We start from the raw sequence: 25,074 nt of genomic DNA, 5'->3' as shown, positions 1-25,074 counted from the left end.
CCATGGACCAATCCATTGATCCCTAAAGTAAGTGAATATAGCTTTTATGCCTTACCACAATCTTTTAATAATGGACAGGGTATGCCCCACTTCTGGAGTTCTTTTAGTACTAACCCACAAGTACAAGGGAATCGCTAATACTGCAACCAGTGCCAAACACTGGCATGAAAAATAAAGCTCAATCTAGAGAAGTGTACATTCGGAGCCACTTTAGAAAAAAATTCATTGGTTATGTCATTCGCCAAAAAGGAGATACAGAGGTTGAACAGGCGGATCATCGTACTAGGAAGGTTCATACCTTGTTAACAGGAATTCGCCATCCACAGCACGGATCTTGGGGTACGAGGTGGACAAAAGGTTTAAAGCTCCCAACTTGCCACAATAAAAAGAAGAAGAGTTAGTATAAACGGGACATTACATATCCCGAACCCAAAGGAGGGGAGCATGTACTCCAAGGCGAATTGCAGGTTCCGTAAAAGAAATGGCTATGACACAGAAGCTTGTTGGGAGCTGAAAAAGTAGAAGATAGATTTGTCTAGAATAACAAATAACAAGACAACGACAAGCAAAAGATAGAGCATAGAAAGAAATCTACAAGTGTCATTAATGTCATAGCAGATGGACCAGGGTATCAGCCACCCGTGAAAAAAGAAGTCAAAATATCCGCCCAGGATAAAACATCCCTCAATCACCCTTTTTGTAGAAACAAGTCCAGTAATCCCTCCACATGCAGATGCATTGGTAGTAACAATGGTGATTGAAGGATGGGAGATGAACAAAGTCATTATTGACACGTAAGCTAAACATGGCGGAAGATGCAACTGCAGTTGCTCAGAAAAGACGGAACCATGGGCCTAAAATCAGTATTTTTACATATTTTTATATGTGCATTAAACTGTTATAGTATCCTATATTTTATAATTTATTCTTTCTTGCCATGTTTCTTATATTCATTTGCCTAGTTTTGTTCTATAAATTCTATAGAAGAAGAAATAGCAAAGCTGAAGAAGGCGAATGCAATCAAAGAAGTGATATACGCCTAATGGCTGGTGAATGAAAAATCCCACATGCGGATCAGCTACCTCAAAAATAGGACAAAGTGATCCCCCATCTAGGGCGGGACCAGTTACCTCAAAAATAGGGCAAAGTGATCCCCCATCAAGGGCGGGTTTTAACAAGGCTCTCAGAAAGACCGGTATCCATTATAATAAAGGCAATGACATTGCCATTAAATAAACTAATCTTTGTTATCAAACGTGTTTATCGTTTTGTTTGCAGAGTTCACAGACAACATAAATGTCTCTATACATAGAGAGGGGAAACAACAAAGTAAAAGTCCCATCAAGGGCAGATTCTCTTCCTAGTGAAAGAAATCCATAAAGCTTATCATAAGCTTCTAGGGGACGGTTGGCCACCTACCCTAGCAATTCGGAGAAAATTTAAGGTGAATTGAAAGCGTATCATATCCATATATGATCCCATATAAGGCGGGTGTTATCCACAATATCCTACATAAAAGTCCCACCACGGGCAACTTCCTTGGAAGCTCAAAACTCTTTTCATCAGAGAACACAAAGTCCCACCACGGGCAGCTTCTCTAAAAGCTTAAAAATACAAAGTCCCTTTAAAGGGCAGATTTTCTTCCCCGTGAAGGAATCTTACACGAAGTTCCTTCAAAGGGCTAAGGTTTTAAATGATGCTCACAAAAAGGTCATCCTCCGTTGTAATAAAGGCAAGCCATTTCTTGCTCATTAAATAAATTACTCTTGATTATTAGTTTTTGTATGACATTTCTTTTCGGCGTGCTAGCATACATAAATGTCTTCTTACCAAAAAAGAGGGGCATGGATTCAGATTCTCTTCCCCGTGAAGAAATCTTAGACAAAGTCCCTCCAAAGGGCAGATCTCTTCCCCGTGAAGAAGTCTTACACAAAGTCCCTCAAAAGGGCAGATTCTCTTCCCTGTGAAGAAATCTTATACAAAGTCCCTCCATAGGGCAGATTCTCTTCCCCGTAAAAGAATCTTACACAAAGTCCCTTCCAAAGGGCGGTTCCAATTAAAAGTCCCATTACGGGATTCACTTCCTTGAGAAATGGTCATTAAAAATCCTATCAAGGTTAGATACATCTTTCTCAAAGAAAGAAATCCTTAAAAGCTTATCGCAAGCTTACTGGGGGACGGCTGGCCACCTACCCTGGGATTCGGTGGAATAAGTTTAAATACTTAAAAGATCTTTTCAAAAGATCAAAGATATGTGATTCGGTGGAATAAGTTTAAACACTTAAAAGATCTTTTCAAAAGATCAAAGATATAAGATTCGGTGGAATAAGTTTAAACACTTAAAAATATCTTCTCAAAAGATCAAACATGTGATTCGGTGGAATAAGTTTGAACACTTAAAAGATCTTTTCAAAAGATCAAAGATATATGATTCGGTGGAATAAGTTTAAACACTTAAAAGTATCTTCTCAAAAGATCAAACATGTGATTCGGTGGAATAAGTTTAAACACTTAAAAGTATCTTCTCAAAAGATCAAACATGTGATTTGGTGGAATAAGTTTAAACACTTAAAAAATATATTCTCAAATTCAAACATGCGATTTGGTGAAATAAGTTTAAACACTTAAAAAATATTCTCAAGTTCAACATGCAATAAAACAAGAAACAATGAAACTCCTCACAAAATGCAAAATATGGCGAACGAAGGAAAAAGCCCCATGAGGCAAATGCCTAGATGGAAAAAGTAAAGCCTATCAAATGGCGAATGGTGCAGAGAACGCCTAGGAAGAAGCCCGATGTGGCGAATGCAAAATATGTCGAACGAAGGAAAAAGCCCCACGAGGCGAATGCCTAGATGGAAAAAGTAAAGCCTATCAAATGGAGAATGTCACAAAGAACGCCTAAAAAGAAGCCCGATGTGGCGAATGCAAAATATGTCGAACAAAAAAGCCCCACAAGGCGAATGCCTAGATGGCAAAAGTAAAGCCTATCAAATGGCGAATGGCACAAAGAACGCCTAAGAAGAAGCCCGATATGGTAAATGTAAAATATGGCAAACAAAAAATCCACACGAGGAGAATGCCTATATAGCAAAAGTAAAACCTATCGAATGGCGAATGGCTCAAAGAACACCCAAATAAAGCTACAATTGGTGAATCATCTTCATCAAAAGCAATGAAGTCTCGTCTCCATCCAAGATAATGAAGCCTCGTCTTCATCAAAGATAATGAAGTCTCACCTTCAGAAAAACAAAGTAAAAACACTTTGGAAAATAAGTAAAGACTAAAAAGGCAAGTGCCTAGAGTGCAAAAACCCTAAAAAAGCGAATAAAGCTTAAAATGGGGAACAAAGCTAGAATGACGAATGTCTAGAATGACGGTAGCACTACGTAGCTTTGATTCCCAAAAAATTAATGGCGGTGCGTAGGAAGCTTGACAAAATAAGAAATTATCAAGTCCAAGCCAAAAAGATTGGTATATTTTGATAAGTCAAGAAAGGAGAGTTTTTTGAGTTACACTCCCGAGCAATTTCATTGGCTTATTTGATGCTTAGAAAATTTAAATGATGTATCCCATTCCTACTGGTCTGGGGAAATATATTTAATGGAAAAGCATTAAATATAAAACACGCTTTAGACAGCCTTAAAGAGCTTTTTATACCTTTAGGGGGGGCTTCTGATAACAACCCAAATTATTCTAGAATGATTAATAAAGGGAAAATTAATAGAAATAATGGCAAACCATTATTTCTTATAAAAGTGGGATTTATGCATGATTAATATGGAATTAATGATAATTAATGCAGGATTAATGCAGGGGTCACTAAACCGTTATCAAGGAGAAACCGTCGACATTGATGATACTAACAACTCCATTAATACTGAAACCATCAAGTATAACTAAAGTAACATCAAATCCCACATTCAAGGACAATAAAGGGGATTAATGCGATTGTTACAGAATTGCATATAAATACCCCAGCTTCCTGGGATCAAAGGTACACATTATTCTAACCCTACTTTGTGATTACAGATTATTTTCTTAAGAATATTACTGACTTAGGCATCAGAGTGTCCCCGGCCGATCCCAACGGCGTCTCACAGGGAAGTGCTCCGATCAAGGATTTTTCCACAAGTTATCAATTTATTAAGAGTATCAAACAAGATCAAATAAACATGAAGAGAAAGAATTAGAAAGAGGAAGAGGAAGAACACAAAGAAAAACAAGAACTAGGAGAGTTAGAGCAAGAATAAGTAAATTAAAACATAAAAATTAGATTAGACTAACAAAAGTTGATATCAAATTAGTGAAAGTGGGAAGAAAATGAAGAAGAGATGGGTTATGGTGAATGTAGAGAGAGAGCAGAAAATTAGGTTAGAGAGAGGAAATTTGGAAAAAATGGGGTGGGGGAGTATAAGGGGCGGATTTCCCTTATATAGCCGTCCAGAAATCCAGGCGGCCCGTCTCGTCTCGTCGAGACACTTTGTCTCTCGGCGAGACAGTTTCTATCTCACCGAGACACACCCCCCGAAGAAAGCAACTTTTTTTTTAAAATAAGAAAAATGAAAGTCATAAATAAATTAATAAATTAACGGAAAAAATTGTATGAAAAATGCAGAGATATAAAAAAAATGTAACCAAAATTATTCTCATATTTGGGGTGCCTCCCGATAGCACTCAATTTTTAAGTATGTAGAGCTTAAGACTGTCCTTCCCCTCAGGGTGTGGTTGATGCTCTGTCCCCCGGGTTTGGCTCACTGTTCGGAGGTAACTGCCCTGTGGAACGTTCAGAATTCATCTTGGACGGCTGGTTGATCTGAGTCGCTAGGCCTTTGTAGAAAGCCTCATTGTTAGCTAGCCTACCTTCCATAGTTTCGAGGATCTTTACCATAGCATTAATATTCTCCTCTATGCCACTCTTGGGTTTTAGGCCCTGATTTTGGTTCTGGTTCTGCTGAGGTGGTGGAGCTGGAAATCCTGGGGGTCCTAAAGCAGCTTGGTTGTTGGACCAACTGAAGCCTGGGTGATTCTGTCTCCAAGGTGTGTTGTAGGGCCCATAATGCTTGATAAAGTTCACCTGCTCAAGGACCATAGGGCACTCCATGTTCTTGTGCCCTCCACTGCAAACCTTGCATTTCAGCACTGCCTCTAGTGCCTTCAGCCGAGCCACCAACAAGTCCATCTTGGCAGTGAGTGACGCTATTTGGGGGTCAGGCTCCGCAGGTGTACTTGGGGCTGCCACAGCAAAAACGCCCCTCCTTTGACTCGGTTTTTCAATCTGCCAATGTGCACTCCGTTCAGCTAGTTCTTTCACCAGATTGTATGCCTGAGTCGCGGTCTTGTTGAACAAATTTTCTCCTGCTGCTATGTCAAGGGAAGCTCGGCTAGCAGAAGTGATCCCTGAATAGAACAGATCAACAAGATGGTGCACTTCAAAACCGTGGTGGGGGCATCTTCTCAACAACTTCTGGAATCTCTCCTAGGCCAGATGCAGATTCTCACTCTCAAACTGCCTGAATGAAGTGATGTCACCCTTGAACTATGTAGTTTTTGATGGAGGGAAGAACTTGGCTAGGAATACAGCTACTGTTATGTCCCAGTCAGTGAGAGATCCTAGCTCAAGTGAGGCTAACCAGTCTGTAGCTTCATCTTTCAGGGAGAACCTGAATAGTTTCATAAAAATCTGCTCAGGAGTCACATCTTTGTACTTGAAAGTGCCACAGTACTCCATAAACTTGTTGAGATGCGAATTCGGATCTTCATGGTAATCCCCACCAAACTGTCCCGAGTTCTGGATCATCTGGATTATTGCGGGCTTGATTTCAAAGGATGCCGCGGTAATTACATGATCAATCATGCTAGAGGTGGTTGTAGGCCGTTTAGCCTTTAAAAGCTCCATGATTGACGAATTTTCAGCCATTGTTTCTTCTTCGGAGACTTCCTCATGAATATCTTCAAAGATCTCTTTGTTGGCCCTTTCTCTCTCCAAAGCTTCTATGCGTTCTTTCCTTATCCTGCGAGAAACACGTTCAATCTCAGAATCAAAACGCAATGGTGAATGACTTCTAGAACGTCGGGTCATAGGAATCTAAACAACTATCTCACTTTTTTCAATTTAACCAAATTAGAATCAAAATAGTCCCCGGCAACGGTGCCAAAAACTTGATGCTCGCAAAGTTTATAGCATTTAGTAGGACAATTGTATCCTATCGCAACAAGTAATAATATGCTAAACATGAGATCGAACATAAGGACTATTTGTCATAATTGGTAAATCTACCTAGATTGCTTAATTGTTTAGAGGGTTGAATAGAAATTGGGATTTGTTTAATTAACTAATTGAACCAAAAGTAACAAAATAAACAATCAAAATGTATAAGATGTGAATTAATGGAGGGTACAAACTAGGATGAGGAATCCTTTGATTAACTCCTATGTATGATTTAGGGGGTTCAGGTTTATATTCTCGCTATTAATTGACGGTAATCACCCTAACAAGAAATACGAACGCGATCAAAATCCATATAACCTATTTACATGCATTCAGTTAATAGCTTGGTTAGGCAGTATAACCTAGGTCATGCAAAGCATTGAGTTCTCTGGTGATTAAGACTAAAGTCGTAGCCCAGCCACGAAGTCGCACTCCTAGTGTCTTAGTGAGGTCAATTTATGCAAAGTTAGACTAGATGATCTCCTTCCGGTCTCATATCTATCTAAAAATCCTATCTCATATCGGTCTCAAGGCATTCAGCATACATAAATCAATCAATCAATAGAAATCATATAAACCCTAAATCCCTAAACATACGTAATCATACAATCAATTTCATCCCCATCCCAGATTGGATGGGGATTAGTTCATAGGCAAACTGGACATATTAACAAGATAAATATGGGCGACAAACGACATCTTCAATTAATTGTAAAGATAAAAGACAAAAGGGAAAGAGAGATCTAAAACCCGCTTTGTCGATTCTGATTACAAAGTAGAAGATCCAAGTACTTCTCCGTTGATTGTTCCTCAATAAAATGAAATTGCAGAATTTAAAGCTAGTCTAGAAGGCTAAAAAAAATGTATCTGAACCCTAAAGTTGAGCTAAAAACTAATAAGAAAACTGAATTAATTAATGATGCCTAAACTGAGGAATATCTTCCTATTTATAGAGAGTTAGGGAGAAACCCCTAATGAACAAAAGCAAAACAGGCAATTCCAGTGTATTTTAGTGGATTTTGGGGCAGGATTCGCGCACTTCTGCAAAGGGAAGGCGATCGTCTCGCCGAGACATGTGGTGTCTCACCGAGGCAGGTCTTCCAATGGGCCAGACATTCCGTTTTTTTCCCTTTTAGGTCCCTGACGAATCCAAAAGTTGGTCCAATGGTCCCTAGATAGTCCATAAATGCTCCAATGGTCCCTGGTCTGGTCCGAAAATGCTCGAATGGTCCCCAAAGGTTCCTGAAAACACTAATCATGCTATGAGAAATGGAAAAGAGAGAAAATAACTCTAAACTACCAATTTAATATCAAAATTAACAAAAAAAACTAAATTAAAACTAGCTAAATTACTCCTAAAAAGACTATAAATTAGGGAGATATCAGGGAAGAACCATAATTGTTCAAACTTTGTGTAGATCAACTCATTCAGAGGTGTGTGAGCCATGAAGAAGGAGAGCAGATACTACATCAATGCCACTCATATGAGTCGGGAGGTCATTTTGGAGCCAGCAGAACAACGGCCAAGCTGTTTCAAGCAGGATTTTTCTGGCCTTCTATCTATAAGGACACCCAAAGGTTTGTGCGAGAATGTAACGAAAGTCAACGATCAGGTAACATCTCAGCCAGGAATGTTATGCCACTAAATAATATTGTTGTATGCGAAATATTTGACATATGGGGCATGGATTTCATGGGGCCTTTTCCCAACTCATTTGACAATTAGTATATACTGGTTGTAGTGGACTATGTGAGTAAGTGGGTGGAAGCTATGGCTTCTCCCTCAAATGATGCCAGAGTGGTCACAAAATTTCTCAAACAGCTGTTTACGAGATTTGGAGTGCCCAAAGCAATTATTAATGACCAAAGATCACATTTTTGTAATGCTCTGTTTGAAAGGCTTCTGAAAAAATATGGAGTGACACACCGAATAGCTACTCCATATCACCCTCAGACTAGTGGGCAGATGGAGCTTTCGAACAGGGAGCTGAAAAGAATTTTATAGAAAACAGTCAATTCATCCTGAAAGGACTGGTCTCTAAAACTCGATGATGCTCTCTGGGCGTATAGAACAACCTTTAAAACACCCATAGGCATGTCCCTTTTCCGACTGCTTTTTGGCAAAGCTTGCCACCTCCCTGTCGAACTAGAGCATAGGGTCCATTGGGCACAAACCTTTTTGAACTTTGATGAGCAGAATATTAATGCAAATAGGTGTGCACAACTTAACGAGATGGAAGAATTCAGACTGTTCACCTACGAGAATGCAGTCAAATATAAGGAACAGATAAAGATGTGGCACGACAGGCGAATTCAGGCTAAGGAGTTTTATGAGGGACCACAAGTATTATTATACAACTCCAGGTTGAAATTGTTCCCTGGGAAACTTCGATCCAGATGGTCCGGCCCATTCACATTGCATAAGCTGTTCCCTCATGGTGCTATAGAAATTCAATGTGGTGCAGGTAAGGTGTTCAAGGTTAATGGGCAACACTTCAAACCCTAATTGGTTCATGAACCAAAAGGTGGAGCGGATGTGACCCACTACCTCGAACAACCAAATTAAGTCTTGTCTTATATTGAAGACACGTAAAAAAATATAATAAGTGAGGAAGATAATAATTAGGAATATTCGTTGCATACTTTTACCATTGAAATATTCTATACATTCGGGTGTTCCATACCATTGAACTGTTCAAACAAGGGAAAATTTTAGAGTTTTGCTTGATAGACTAAATTCATTGTTAAGATGCACCCCCCTCCCCGTATAGATTAATTCAGCTTTGAAGTTCGCCCTACCCTTATTCCTTTTATTTATAATTTTATTATTTTTTGCCTTAAATTTTAACATTATCTCAAGTCCATCTGTTGGTGATAAGCCCAAAATATACCTAAATTAGCATGCATAAATGTATTCAATTTCATAGAAAATATATATTAATTATATTATTTCGTTAAGATTTTACATTGGTATTTGTTATTTATGTGCAAGGTGTTAATTATTTGAAAAAATCAAAATAGGAGCTAAAACGGAGCAAAAACGAGTAAGAAATCATGTTTTCAGTAAAAGACGCGTACGAGATTCAAAAGCCGCGCCAGAGATTTTGGAATCAAAATAAGGATGCGACACGAAGTGTCTGTCGCGACCGAGATTCCCATAATCACGGTCGCGACACGCGTTCTCCATGCACAGTAACGCGAAGTCACCCACTTTCTCCCTCAATCCAAACCCGCGGTAGAGATTCCTGAAATCTCTATAGAGACAGAAACTTTGCAAGGCACATTTTACATGTGTTAATTTCCAAACGACACGTTCTTTCATTCGGATAGAGGCGACTCTTCACTAACGGATACGTCCCTTCAAACACACCTTTTGGAACATTATAAATAAATGTAGAAATTCAGAATTAATGTTGTTCAGTTGTTCTAATTTATGTTAGTTTTGTTACACAAACTTGTTATAAAGTTACAAGTTGTGTAAATAGTTTGAGATGCAATATGTAGTTATTATATTTGTCGTTTAGCATTCGAGTATTATTCGAAGATGTGTTTACACTATGTAGTGGATTCAACGATCTCTAGTTCGAGGATTCAGCGAGAAGAACTAGCAGCTGAAGCACCCCAGGTTCTGACAAGCCTACGGAGTTTAAGGAAAGGATTGACAACCAGGAACTCAAATTAGTTAAAATGATATCCAAGCTTCTTCTTCTCTGTTAACTTGTGACGATTCACAGTTCATTAATAAATTATCTTTTCAATACAATATATTTTCTACTGTTATTATTTTCAAGTTTAATCTAGCGATATTCTTTAAAGTAATAAACCGATGTTTTCGATAAAAACCATTTTACACAAAATATATTTCAATGGAAACTTTGTTGAACACTTAAAAGAATTAGGATTTATGGTTGATATGATTAATAGCTCGGCTTATCAAACATAGAACACCAATTTGATTAAGGTAGCAATTTGTTCCGACTGTAGAAAGATTGTCTACAGTCAAAGCCCAGTAATTGCATTAAACGATAAATTGTTACATCCTAATAATCTGATCAAAGTTATAAGTTGTTTTCTTGCTTTGTGTAAACAAGTCTTGAATTCTATTTTAACCTAAACATAATTGCTATAAATTGCAATCTTAACTATAACCAAAATTAGGATTAGAAACCAATTTAAACCATTAACGATTTCCAATAAACCTTGAGAAAGCCAATGTAATCAAGACAATAATTTCTAATCAAATTATCATACGTTCCTTATGGGATCGATTTTATTACTACAAGCGAACCCGTGCACTTGCGGAATTCGCCTAACAAGTTTTTGGCGCCGTTGTCGGGGAACGGTGTTGATAATTTGATTTTTATTGTTTTATTGTATTCCGAATCTTGGTTTATAATTTATGTATTTATTTATTTTATAGTTTTATTTATTTATTGAGGATAGTCATTAGGACTAAATCCTTATTGTTATTTAACGTTTGCATTTAGATTGTTTGTAGATAAACAGAAAAAAAAAATCCAAGTTTTCTCAAAGAAGATAAAGTGGAGATTTGATCATCAGTACAAATTCACAGAAGGAGTCTACAGAAAAGAAATTTGGCTAGCAGATACATCAGAAGGGGAAGGAAATTTTTGAAAAAGCTTGTTAGACGTGACAGATGGTTTTACCAGAACAAAAAAAAAATTCTCAAACACCTTTAACTCTTTTCTATGAACTTAAGCCTTCACCAGAACATTATATCTCTTTATAAAAAAATTATTCAATTCCTACATAAAACCAAAATAATTTCTTCTTTTATCATATCATTTCCTTAAACACCTACATTTATCTCTCTAAGAAACAGCAGATCAACTCTTCTCAGACAGATATGTCGGAAAGTAGGAATGAGGAATACAGTCATTTAAATTATCTTATCTGCTAGGAAGGAATTGTCTACTTTTACCATAGTTTCGACAGTTTCAGTTCATGTGCGTAGTTTCTGTTCGTGCACAAAACTAGAAGTTCGGGCATTCAACCGAAATCACTAGATCCTTAAAATTGAGAATACGAAAAAAAATTAATTAAAAAAAAGAAAAAAAAATTCGAAGTCGGGATATTTAAATCTCATTTCCATGTAAGTTAAAGGGATAAGTACAAAAAAATGTCTGTGGTATACGCGTTTTGCGAACTCGAACCAGTGGTATTTTTTTTTTTTTGCAAACAGAGGTCTGTGTTACAAACCATTACCAAACAGAGGCTAAATTGACTAACGGTGTTAAAATTCAAAAAGAAAAGAGTTAATTTGGTCCTTATATTTATTTATTTTATAAATTAACCCCCCTAATTATCTAATTATAACAAATAAACCCCAAAATCAAAAATAAAAAAAATACCTTCTTCTTATTCTTCTTCTTCTTCTTCCATTAATTTCTTCTTCTTCTTCTTCCTCTCTTTCTTCTATTTTTTTAAGTTTCGAAATCTGGAATTTCCAGATTTCTGGAAATTTCCAGAAATCTGAAAATTCCTGATTCTTAGAAATTTCCAGGAACCTGAAAATTTCCAGATTTTCGATTTTGGAAATCTAGAATTTTCAGATTTCTGATTTCGGAAATCTGGAATCGAAAATAAAAAAAGAAAAAATAGAAGAAGAGAAGAGAGAGGAAGAAGAAGAAGAAGAAGAAGAAGAAGAAGAAGAAGAAGAAGAACCATGGAAGAAGGAGAGAGAAGGAATAGAGAGAGAGAAAAATATTTTATTCTCCTTATTAATGGAAGAAGAAGAAGAAGAACCATGGAAGAAGGAGAGAGAAGGAAGAGAGAGAGAGAAAAATATTTTATTCTCCTTATTAATGGAAGAAGAAGAAGAAGGTATTTTTTATTTTTATTTTGGGGTTTATTTGTGATAATTAGATAATTAGGGGGGTTAATTTATAAAATAAATAAATATAAGGACCAAATTAACTCTTTTCTCTTTGAATTTTAACACCGTTAGTCAATTTAGCCTTTGTTTGCTAACGACGTATAACACGTACCTCTGTTTGCAAAAAAAAAAAAAAACCACAGGTTCGAGTTCGCAAAACGCGTATACCACAGGCATTTTTTTTGTACTTATCCCTAAGTTAAATAGACGGGACCATATTTAAATCCGATCCAGGTAATTGATTTTGTCCAAAATTTAGATTCTCCTTTTAGTTTTAAGGATTATCACATTTTTAGCTTTTAATTTTTCGCATTTTAAATTTTTACAGTTCGTAGTTAGTTTACTTTTTACATTAGTTTTTAGTTTTGAAAGTAATAGTTAGATTAGAAAATAATAATTTTGATCATTAGAAGATATTAAAAAAATTATGTTATGTATCTTAACTATTTTTACTTAATTAGAAAAGTGTCTTTAGATTTTAAAAAAGTCTCAATTGAATTAAAGTTACACAAACTTTAAGTTTCTGTTTGTATAGAGATTTTTAAAAAATCTATGCAGTGACTTTTGTTTGAAGTTTGAAGAATTTCTGCATCTGTAGAGATTTTGATAATCTCTATAGAGATTTTTTATTTTTGCCTTATAAAACTTTCTGCTTGTGTATAGATTTTGATAATCTCTACAGAGATTTAGGGAGGTCCAATGCGCAGGTCTTTGCCAGTGGGCAAAGCGTGTCGCCACCGAGATTCTCAGAATCTCGACCGCGATACGCATTATTTCTACGCTGGAGAGCTTATTTTCTCCTCTTTCCCTTTTTCTCATATACATATTAAAAACTTGACATATTTTGCAAACTTACAATTTTAATTATCAAAATTTCTGAAATCCTTATTTGTTTTAATTCATCAGTTTTAAAAATTCTTTTAAGGTAATGTTATGGATTCTTCACATATCTTTTTTTTCATATAATATTTTTGATTTTCCATACACTTCTTTTTACTATTCATTTTTCTCCCCAAACACAAACTCCATAACCTAACCCTTCATTTTTCTATTTTTCACAATTTTTCTATTTTCTCTGTCACAAATCCGACATTTATACACCAACACTACGCCAAAACCCTCTTCAAACGACGGTTAAAAACCATCGTCCCGGACGATATAAATCTGTCACAGGGCTCGCTACCGTCTGATAAGGCATCAAACGACGCTCGAGTTCTGTCATCTTTCGAAGCGATAGACGGCACGCGCTTCCTAAGCATCTGTCATCTTTTCCATGTTACAACGACGTTCGACTTTGTTCAAATCGTAGTATTGGATAATTTCTAATGACATCTTTTTTATATATACCGTCATTGTAGTATGTAAAACCATAGACCTTTTTCTTGTCATACGACATTTTTTTATTATTGTTTGTGTCATTGTAGATAAGTTATGACGATAGTTTTCCTCTTTGTTGCTATCATTTAAAGATGTTTCAGTTGACGTTGTCTTTAAATTTTTTGTCTTGTGCGTAGATTTCACATGACATTTTTCATTTAGTCAAATGTCATAAAAGTCAATCAAATTTGACTACGTTAATTGTAAGACGACAGTCCTATTTTTTATTTGTCATCTTGGCATTTTAGTCATGACATTATTTCATTAACTTGGTATCGTATCACGCATCATAATATGACAATTTTTTTAATTTTGCGCTCATTCATTAATGCATTAAACGCCAGATTTTTTATCCCAACTGTGTCGCATAACCTGTAACCTTTTAATGCACCTGTACATACTGCAATTGAAATTACATGATACTACTACTCCAATTACAACCAAGCTATAAACTTCATATATAACTTAACTATCCATTATTTACATAATATGTACACGATTTGTGCACAATGTCTACACATAGAACCAGTGGGATATCATTGTACGAAAATATGCACCAAAAAAAGACCCAAAATATGCACAACAACAAGTGTACCACAAACCGATAATCATATTGTACGAAAACAGGATTACATACACAATCCATTGTCACTTCAAGTAAAGCACGTGATCTGCCCATTATGTGCGGAGATGATCCAAATCCGAATGGCTGTAACTCAATTCACACTTGTTTATCCACTACAAAACATAAATGCTTTACTATTAGGAATTTGCTCTATATCACTGATAACAACTACATATATCTGAACATAATATTATGGTAATGAATTATGGTACCTTTGCAACAAAGTTTAATTCCTTATCCATGACAATCTCTCGCATGTACATCATTATCCAAAAACCACATGTTTTATCATCTCGTTGCTTAGGTATCCCTTATGGCACGGAATATAATGGTTAGACCCCAAAAAAGACAATATACACTTGCTTGTGTAACTGTAAAACTCATTAGAAGTGGTGTCATCTTCAGCTTGGTCTTCGTCACCTTCTTTGGGTCTTTTTGAGCATAGTAGAACTTCATCGCACTGCAACAAGTGTAACAACATGTGTGCGTATGTGAGTAACTATTTGAATGCGTACACATTAGAGGCATTTTGTAACTTACTTGCTCACAACATCCGTCCATTCTGTGGAATTTGGCAATCTCCTTTTCAATGGATCTAACCAATATGATTTTTTCTTCTTAATGTCAACAACAGTGAGAGTCCAATGTGATCTGCAAACATTAGCCATTTTAGATGTATCAATATCAGATAATCAACTGATAAACACACAGTACAAAGGATTCATAGTTACCCTGAGTTGTAAGGAATAAGGAATATAGAATTAGCACCACCCTGTTTGAACCGATCCATCAACTCCTTCGAGCGGTCCGTTGGAGTTTTTTAGTTCCAAGAGCAAAAGTGGTACATGGATCAACAAATAACACCCTTTCTTCCATTCGTGCTTTTTTCAATACATAGTATAGATGACTGGGCAAATACATGTATAAGTGTTGATGAAATAGATATCCAAATTAATAAATTTGTGTATTGCATTCATGTACCTCATGTAAAATGTAATTATGCATGCGGTCATCTCAAGAAAGTGTACCATTGCATATAAATCGCTAGGCATCAATACTTGCATTCGTTCTGCTCTGAACAACTCAGGTCCAAAAGTTTTGGTTATACATTTGATTCCATCCATCATATTGGTTCTCGCCCAGTTGCACAACTTCTGCAATGGGCGTGGTAAATTTGTTGGCAGCTTAACGAAATCAATCGCCTCAGCCTCACTATTAACTTTCTTCAAGGCCTTCGCAAAAACTTTTGCCGCCTTGTTTGCCTCCTGATTGCAATAATTAAACACGCATTATACAACCAAAGAAATAATCGAAACACATAATACAACCAACGAAATAAATGAATATTACCTCAACATATTTGACACTACATAGCACCTTTGGCCATGCTACAATAGACCCCATTGCCTTCCTAACAACTTCCATTTCACCTTTTATCGGGTATGGCAGACATGCAGCTCCATCATTAAATGACACAATCTCTACTCTATAATTGTCCTTTCCCAATGGTCGCCCATGGATTGTCTGCTCTTCTTGGTCAATGTCTGATTGTATCAATCTGCCATGGGCAACAATCTTCCCATTCTCTTCCACTTATAGTGCAACCTCCATTCAACAATTTCAAATACAACTAATTAACTAAGTATATATAAGTGATAAATTCAACAAGCTGACAATCATAATAACCGTTTACCTCTAAGATCGTTGGAATCTCATATCATGCGCCTTCACCAACAACTTCCTCTTCTATGGTATTAGAGACCTCTAATACCAACTTCTTCTTCACCACAGCTTCATATTTGCCTAATATCTCCTCTCATTGATATCATCTCGATTACAACTACCTTCTCCTGATTTGCCATTGTAAGTTGTTGGTGCAGCTGCTGGGGATTCCTCAGTCGTAACCCCCTTGGACACAAGTTTCTCCATTCGATCTAGTTTTTGGACCATTTTCGCTTCAGACTTCTTTAACTCATCTTGATACATCTCATGTATTTTCTTCAATTCTTCATCATGTTTCCTTGTTGACTCTTCCTCCCACTTTGCCCTTTCTGTTTCAAGCAATGCTTGCAACTCCTCAAGTCGCTTCTTTCTTCCCCTCTTCTGACCTGGTAGCTTGAAGAATACTACCGGCTTCACAGCACCCACTCCTCTAACCCTGCCACTGTGTTCTGGATTCCCTAATACCTCAGTTAGCACATCATTACTACCCTTAGCTTTAAACACACCTTCAGCCTCCTCCTTTTCCAGTTTCAACTATGGAAATAAACATATATAAATCAGTTATACATATGCGTTTTTTGAATTACATTGTGTATTTGAATAAATGCTACTTACAATTTTTTTAACCACCTCCTCTACTTTAGTGTCCTTAAAATTTCCCAGTTTGTCTTGCCTTCCCTTTATCCAATATGTGTGCCTGTTGATTTTTTCAATTTCCTCTTTTGATAGCTTTCAGGTCTGCCACATAGTATAAATAATATCAAAAATCATACAAATCTGAAGTCTGAAAATAGACAATAAACGACCATACCATTTCAACTCGGATTCCTCTGTACCCCTTGCGAGACATCCAGTGGTTGTACTTGTTCTTTTGCCGCTTGGATATCTGCACTTGGCGGATTTCCTAAATAATAAAGTCATATATATATGTGTATTTGTTAGCACGACACATACAAACTAACAAATTAAGAGTAAAGCATATACGTAAATCAAATGGCTAACCATGTGCTGATTTGTAAGCCGATCGGATACAAACTGATGCCAGTCGTCCTTATTCATGAACCGGTAGTCATCAGGAACCTTTTGTAAGACTTCAACATCATCCTTGTGGGGCATGATATACTTGGATGTAAGTAAAGACTTGAAGTTCCTCCATTTGGTTGCAGCAGATACCAGGACTTCCTTCTTTTGAGTCGGTGATAGCACAAACAACGACTAAAGAACAACATACAAGTACGGTCTAAAGAACAGCATACAAATAACGTCTAAAGAACAGCATACAAATAACATCTAAAGAACAGCATACAAATATGTGTATACCGTAACAAATTCCCAAAGTTGTTCCTTTACATCAGCTGGCACTTGTCTCCAGTCTTTGTACGCGATGGATATCCTCGTGCCTGCCAACACTCCTATATAAGATTGCATCCACCCAAACTCTTTGCCAATAGGATCTCCATGGCGATTATACTTAATGTTCATCTTCTTCATCCAAATCATGGCTTGGGTCAGCCACGCCATAGTCACAGTCTCACGTTTTAGCAGTTTTAACCCACCAGTCACATTTGTGACTTCAGGTTCGTCGACAACAGGTGGCGATACAGAGGGAGGTGAACTCGATTGACGTTTACTGAGGGTTGTGATCACTGTCTCGTCATTATTGGGTGATACTTTACGTTTTCTCTCAGTCTGATTGACCCTCTTTCGTTCCAATGGCTTTTTAGCAGCTTGCTTTAATTTTTTTGCAAGATGCTGCACACGCGTTTTTTCTTGTTCTCCTCTCGTATTAGAGCTGGGTGCCATGATGATATTCCTGAAGTTGCATCAATCAAAACATACATGAAGGAAACTTGTAGGTACATGACATTAGGATTATGCACAATAACTCACAATCAATCACATTATAACCAAAGCAAGTTCACACACAATAACTCAAGCAAATCACATTGATTTCATCAAACATCAATTATTCCAAAGTGTACAAGTAAATCGAGATTGACATACATGGTATAAGAACAAACACACAAACAATTTCATCATCATTTCACTTATCAATCCAGATTGCTTCTTCTCCTGGTCTAGCATATGAAACTGTACAATCGGCGTCAACATCATCAAAGGTAGGCACATTCAGTGGATGTTCATCGAATATCCTACTGTTATCATCATAATAATAATCATCATCAACCACATCAGCTTCATCTTCGTCATCACATTTGAAATATTTATCCGGGCACGTCACGACAACCGACCATTCAGGATCCAAGGGGTCCTCAATATAAAATATTTGCTTTACATGGGTAGCCATCATGAATGGATCGTTCAAATGACCAATTCTATCTAGTTTGACCAAAGTAAAGCCTATATCGTCTACTTTCACCCCTCTAGCTGACTCAACCCAATCACACAGGAATACTGGAATCCTAAAGTGGTAGTAGTCCACCTCCCAAATCTCACTGATACGACCATAAAAATTCATGTCCATAGTCTTAGGCCATCGGCAACTAAGAAGACACCACTGTTTTGAACTGATCTGGTAACGTCCCGTGCTTTTGTGTTGAAATCAACGTCGTTGACATGATAACCCTGATATGTAGGAACGTGACTATTCGGTCCAGAAGCAAGCCACCTCTAGGTCTCTGAAACGACAGACTTGTCAACTCTTATTTCATTTGAAACTTGACAAATGAAATCATTTATAGTTAGTACACAACAATCCATTACTTCAACCGGATATGCATAAATATCAACAATTGAATTCATGTAAAAATTACCCTGTTTTTAAGCCAATCAGGAAATGTCTTGTTTTTTCTATCTCTCATCCACTTAGGATTCTTTTTTTGGCCGGGATAACTCAACTCTAAGAACTTCATATGCTCCCTGCAATTCATACATATTTCATAGATAAGCAATAATTACTTATTCTACAAACAAACAAAAATAAAGCAAAATCACAAGGTATACACGATAGTACTTACAGAAAATAAGGTAGTACATCTTCACAGTTTTGCAAAACTGTTAAATGAGCCTTATGCAGTTGTTCTATGTCCACCTGTACAACGGTAGGGGCAGATAAAGACTTGCATCCATTTATTAGTCCCTTCACGTTTCTTCTAGGAAGCCCCACAGTTGCAACATCTCCATTACTCATATGCTCTTGAACAAATTCTACGGCTTCTTCAACAATGTAGCACTCAGCAATGCAACCCTCATGAAATTGTCGATTATGAACCATTCCTTTAAACACTTTCATATACCTCTCAAAGGGGTACATCCATCTATAAAATATCGGACTGCACAACTCGACTTCTCTTACAAGGTGTAGGGTTAAGTGAATCATAATGTCAAAGAAAGAGGGTGGGAAAAAATGTTCAAGCAAACAGAGGATATTGACAAGCTCACTTTGGATTTTGTGAAGGACTGATATGTCGATTACTTTAGTGCAAACAGATTTAAAGAATAAGCAGAATCGAATGATGGCAATTCTAACAGGTTTGTCCAACACTGAACGCAGTGCAATGGGTAGTAGCAATTGCATTATAACATAGCAATCATGAGACTTTAAATTACCTATTCTGGAATCTTTTAACGAAACTAGGTTCCGTACATTAGATGAAAAGCGAGAGGGAGTCTTCATATTGAAAAATGAATTGCATACAATCTTTCATTCTTCCGCATACAAGTTGATCTGACTCATAGGCAACTGGTCTCTCTTGTCACCAGATGTGGGTTTCAAGTCAGTACGGATCCCCATATCAATCATATCATTTCTAGCTGCAACTCCATCCTTTGTTTTACCCGGTATGTTCAATAGTGTCCCAAGAATAGACTCACAACAATTCTTTTCAATATGTATTACATCTAGATTATGCCTGACTGGAAGGAATTTCCAATATTCTAGTTCGTAGAATACAGACTTCTTCTTCCAACATGGTCTAGACTCAGGGTCACCCTTATACGGAACAGATTTCTCACCCTTCCCACTAGCTTTGGGCAAGCATTAAACTCTTTCATATAACTCCTCCCCAGTTAATGGTTTAGGAGGATCATCCTTTTCTACAGTATTATCAAAAGCAGAAGCTTGCTTCCTATAAGGATGGTTTCTTGCAGTCCACCTACGAGTCCTTATATAAGCCATCTTTTTAGAATACTTCAACCTTATCGGTTTGGTCTGGTCAATGCATATAGGACATGCATTGTACCCTTTAACAATGCTCCCTGATAAGTTCCCATAAGCGGGAAAATCGTTAATAGTCCATAACAAGACCCCTCTCAACCTAAAGTATTCTCCTCTCACTGCATCATACACCCGATCAATTCCATCATCCCACAAGACTTTTAGGTCATCTATTAAAGGCTGCAAGTACACATCAATATCATTTCCAGGCTTCTTGGGTCCGGAAATTAACAAAGTTAACATCATGTACTTTCGTTTCATACATAGCCATGGCGGAAGTTATAAACAATCATTATGACTGGCCAACACGAGTAGGTGCTGCTAAGATTGCCAAATGGGTTAAAACCATCTGAAGATAGTCATATCCTAAGGTTCTTAGGTTCACTACCAAAATCTGGCCACTTAGTGTCAATCATTTCCCAAGTTGGGGAATCAGCTAGATGTCTCATCAATCCATCCTTAGCGGTAACTGTGGACTGAAACATTCTTCTAAACCTTGGGATTGGTGGAAAATACCATAAAGTCTTAGCTGCTACCCCTACCTTCTCTGTATTATCCCTAGCTAGTTTCCACCTAGAGACGTTACATGATGAACATCGAGTAGCACCCTTATTAACATCTCTATACAAACTGCAGTCATTAGGACATGCATCAATCTTCTCATATTTTATCCCTAAAGCATGAAGAGTTTTTTTGGCCTCATTGGCAGACATTGGCATTTCATTCCCATCAGGAAGAAGGGTGTGAAACAACAATAAAATGTTAGTATAACAAGACTCGGTCAGACCATGTTTAGCTTTCAGATTAAAGGTTTGTAGTAAACCATTCATCTTGGTGGATTTAGTACAACCAAGATACAAAGGCTTGTCTCCATCATGAACGAAATGCATAAATTCATCTGACTCTACTGAGCACCCATCTTCTAAGTCTCTCCCTAAGTCATGGTTCATTTCAACTGTTTCAGAACTCTCACCTAAATGATTTGAGTCTGCAATAGAACACTCACCGTGCCATACCCAAGTTGTATATGTTTTCATAATTCCATTACAGATTAAATGATCCTTAATAAAGTCAATACTACCTCTGAGGTTACAACATTTGACACAAGGACAGAAAATATAGTTTGAGTTTGTAGCATTATCAGTTGCAAACTTCAGAAAATCTTGTGAGCCTATTCTAAACTTTAGTGATCTCCTATCAGCCACCATCCATGATTTATCCATCTTGAACAAACATAATCTATAATCAGTTGTATTCTAACTAATAATTAACAATAAACACATACATTGACAAACATAAAACAGCAGAGAAACCCAAAATGTATATGTAAATGTATCTGCAAGACTATAAACCCAGCATCCAAAGTACATTAAAGAATTATCTCCAAAGTAAACACAACATCAAAAGTACATGAAAGAATCATCCAAAGTAAACCCATCATCAAAAGTACATGAAAGAATCATCCAAATAGAACAACATTGCCAGAAAAACCAGATAAACATAAAAAATAAATAGATATACTAAAACCACATAAAACCCTTATTTCAGAATGTCAATACCTAATTTTAAGCAAACAAACTTCGAATTATAGAAAGAATATGCAGTAGATTAAGTCAAAACTAACATGCAGATAGTATAATAATTTCAAGAACAATCGTCATGAACATAGCGTAATGTGTTAAATAAACCCTAAAACGAACCTTACCGAGATGAAGAATTAACGAGTTAGAAGACGATTCACCCGATTGAGAGAGATAAACCAAGTAGGAGAAGATGAATTGTGTTTAGGGCTTTTGCAGAGCTGGAGATCGAAGGAGAAGAGGAGTTCGAAAGACTGGGTTTAGGCTAAATTGGCCTTATATACCCCATTCTTTTTTAAGCGCGCAAAATAAAAGTTAGAGTTTTTGCTCCCCCGCTTTTCTAAGTTTTGGTTGCCGTTTTTTTTATTTTCGTACAACAATGACAGTCATTTATTCGAAGTGTCGTCTGATGCTTAAGTGACTTTTTCATCAAAATCGCGTTCTTTTGGGATGACAACATACTGTAACCGTAACGTCATCTGAGACGCGAGCGCATTTTTTATTTCACCTTCCGATGACATAGAATTAAAATACTGTCACGAAACATATTCAGACGACACAAAAACAAATGTTTGTCATGTATCTCACAATGGCATAGTGCAAGCCTAGACATAAGAAGGTAACTCACAATGTTTCCTTTACCTCTAATAATCGTTTGCGTGTTTCATATGGGTCCCATTCGACATTGTTTCCAATGAGGAAGGGAAGCGGTATAGAAATTTTTTGGGACAAAGTTCGTGTTTCACGATATTCTCTTTTGGATTTTGCTAGAGAGATTTACATTTAGGACGTTGGGTACAATTTATGAAGTTGGGTATGAGGAGATGAATACTTCCTACACCAAATTTTATGCTAAGCCTAAAAATTTTCAAATCAATCCGGTTTGGAGATATTTGACTAATTTGGATGGATTTAATCCCAAGAACACTTCTAGCAAGTTCATTAAGGATAATTGTATTTTCTATTTCCATAAATTTTTATCCTATTCTCTTTTTGGGCAGGTTGAAGGGTAAAAGGTTCAAAGTTGGGAATTGTTCGTCATGGATTGCATTTTTCATGAATTGGTGGTAGATAGCATTAGGATGATTTTTGACAAATTTAGTTCGAGCCTTCGTTTCAACCAATAAGGAAGTTCCTTTGGGTAATTTGATTTCTGGTATTATTTTGGGTGCTACGAGTAGTTTGGAGCAATTTCAATCTGTTCCTCATATTATTTTCCAATGATGGATTATGTCGCACTTTTACGTACGCATTTAGTTATTAGCCACGGTCCGCCTTCAATTAGATCTTTCGAGACTAGTCCATCCAGTTTATTTGCACGTTCGGGTGTTGGTACTTCAAGTTCACATGGCAAGGGTATTCAAGATGATGGTAATGAGGAAGCGAGTTTTGATGAGGGAGAGGAAATGCATGAACATGAGGCACCACGTGAAGACGTCGGGGCCAATGTAGATGAAGTTGTGGGTTGGCAATGAGTTTTGGATCAAGTATATGGTTATTAGAGCCATTCCCGCAACAAGCAAACAACAAGTTTTTGGTGCAAATAAATGCCAACAAAATAGACAAACGAACTTAAGCATCGATGAGGTAGATGAACACATTAATCATTTGCGTAAGGAACATAACTCCACTCGTTGTCAGTCATTATCATATTTCTACCGCCAAGGAGTCGAGTCGACGCGGTCTCCATATTTTTACTTACAGATTCTCCTTCACATTCAGGTTTTATCTTTCCTTACTTTTTAGTCTATTTCTATTTTTATTTTCATATTTTTTGCTTGTTTGTTTCATACTCCTTTATTTCGTTTTATAATTTCGTTATGCTTTATCAAATTTTGCACAATGAGGACATTGTCCAATTTAAGTGTGGGAGGAGATAGTTCATTTATCCTATTTTGAGTACGAATGTTTGTCATTTTATTTTTGCATACACATTTTTTCCTACATAAAAAAATTAATACATATCACATATGCTAAAAAAAATTATTATAAGTACAATATATATTCATATACTATTAAGGTTATATAAATATGCTAGAAATAGTTAAATATGTCTACATGGGCAACAATATTGAATATTATTACAAATCTCCGAAACAATTTTATAAAGAAAAAGTCTCGAGTGAATGTATACAAGTAATAAATTCTTTATTCGATCTTTCTTTTATATTATGCTAAATGCATGATAATATAATTCTTATTTCTATTTTTCAATTAGGTTTATAGACATTAATCAAACTAACATTTTTAGCTTTTTGCTCGGTTTGATTTCGTCTTACTTTAAATTCAATTGAAGTTTTTAGGGAAACTATAGCCATAATACATGTTGATTTAGGTCAATATAGGATGAATGTACTATTTTTCTTTCCCATATTAAATTTTGTTTTTTTTAACTCATATTAATTTAATTAAGTAATTCTATTCTTAATTTTGGCCACGATTGTGACCACCCATGTCATAGTCGAGGTATGGAAGGTAAGAAAAATAAATTAAAGTGGTACTTTTGGCCACGGTTGCGACCACCCTTATCACGATCGAGGTATGAAAGGAATGTTAAAATATAAAATTAAAAGCAAAATAATGTGTCTAAGTTTAAAGTCACGGTTGCGTCCATCCATGGCATGGTCGGGACCTCTTAAACGGACACAAATTAATAAATATTTATAAAGTCACGGACGAGACCACCCTTATCACGGGCGTGACTAGCAAATAAGTTAACAAAAACCTAAATTTATATATATTTTTTGTTAGATAGTATAAGTTTGGGAAAAGGAAATTTTGTGCTTAGAAATGCCTTGAGACCGAAGATCAAAAACATGCGTGCTTACACCCGTCCCGAATGCTTCATTACAAAAATGACATACAAGAGGGATGATAAATCACTTTAATTCTACCTATTTTGATGTTTTGCGTATAAATTTACCTTATGAGATTTATCTTTTGATTTAACTAATTTAAAAAAGGTTATGTGGAAATGTATTCTATTTTCAAAGATCGTTTGAAGGATAAATTTAAAGATAATTTTGCTCGGGACTAGCAAAAGTTTAAGTGTAGGAGCTTGATAAGCGCAAAATATACCTAAATTAGCATGCATAAATGTATTCAATTTCATATATTAATTATATTACTTCATTAAGATTTTACGTTGGTATTTGTTATTTATCTGCAAGGTGTTAATTATTTGAAAAAAAATCCAAATAGGAGCTAAAACGGAGCAAAAACGAGTAAGAAATCATGTTTTCAGTAAAAGACGCGTACGAGATTCAGAAGCCGCGCAAGAGATTTTGGAATCAAAATAAGGAAGCGACACAAAGTGTCTATCGTGACCGAGATTCCCATAATCTCGGCCGCGACATGCGTTCTCCATGCATAGTAACGTGAAATCATCCACTTTCTCCCTCAAAAGTCGCGGTAGAGATTCTTGAGATCTCTACAGAGACGGAAACTTTGCAAGGCACATTTTACATGTGTTAATTTCCAAACGAT

Source organism: Euphorbia lathyris, chromosome 10 (genome assembly GCF_963576675.1).
Source record: "Euphorbia lathyris chromosome 10, ddEupLath1.1, whole genome shotgun sequence".
NCBI lineage: Eukaryota > Viridiplantae > Streptophyta > Magnoliopsida > Malpighiales > Euphorbiaceae > Euphorbia > Euphorbia lathyris.
This window is presented reverse-complemented; position numbering follows the sequence as displayed.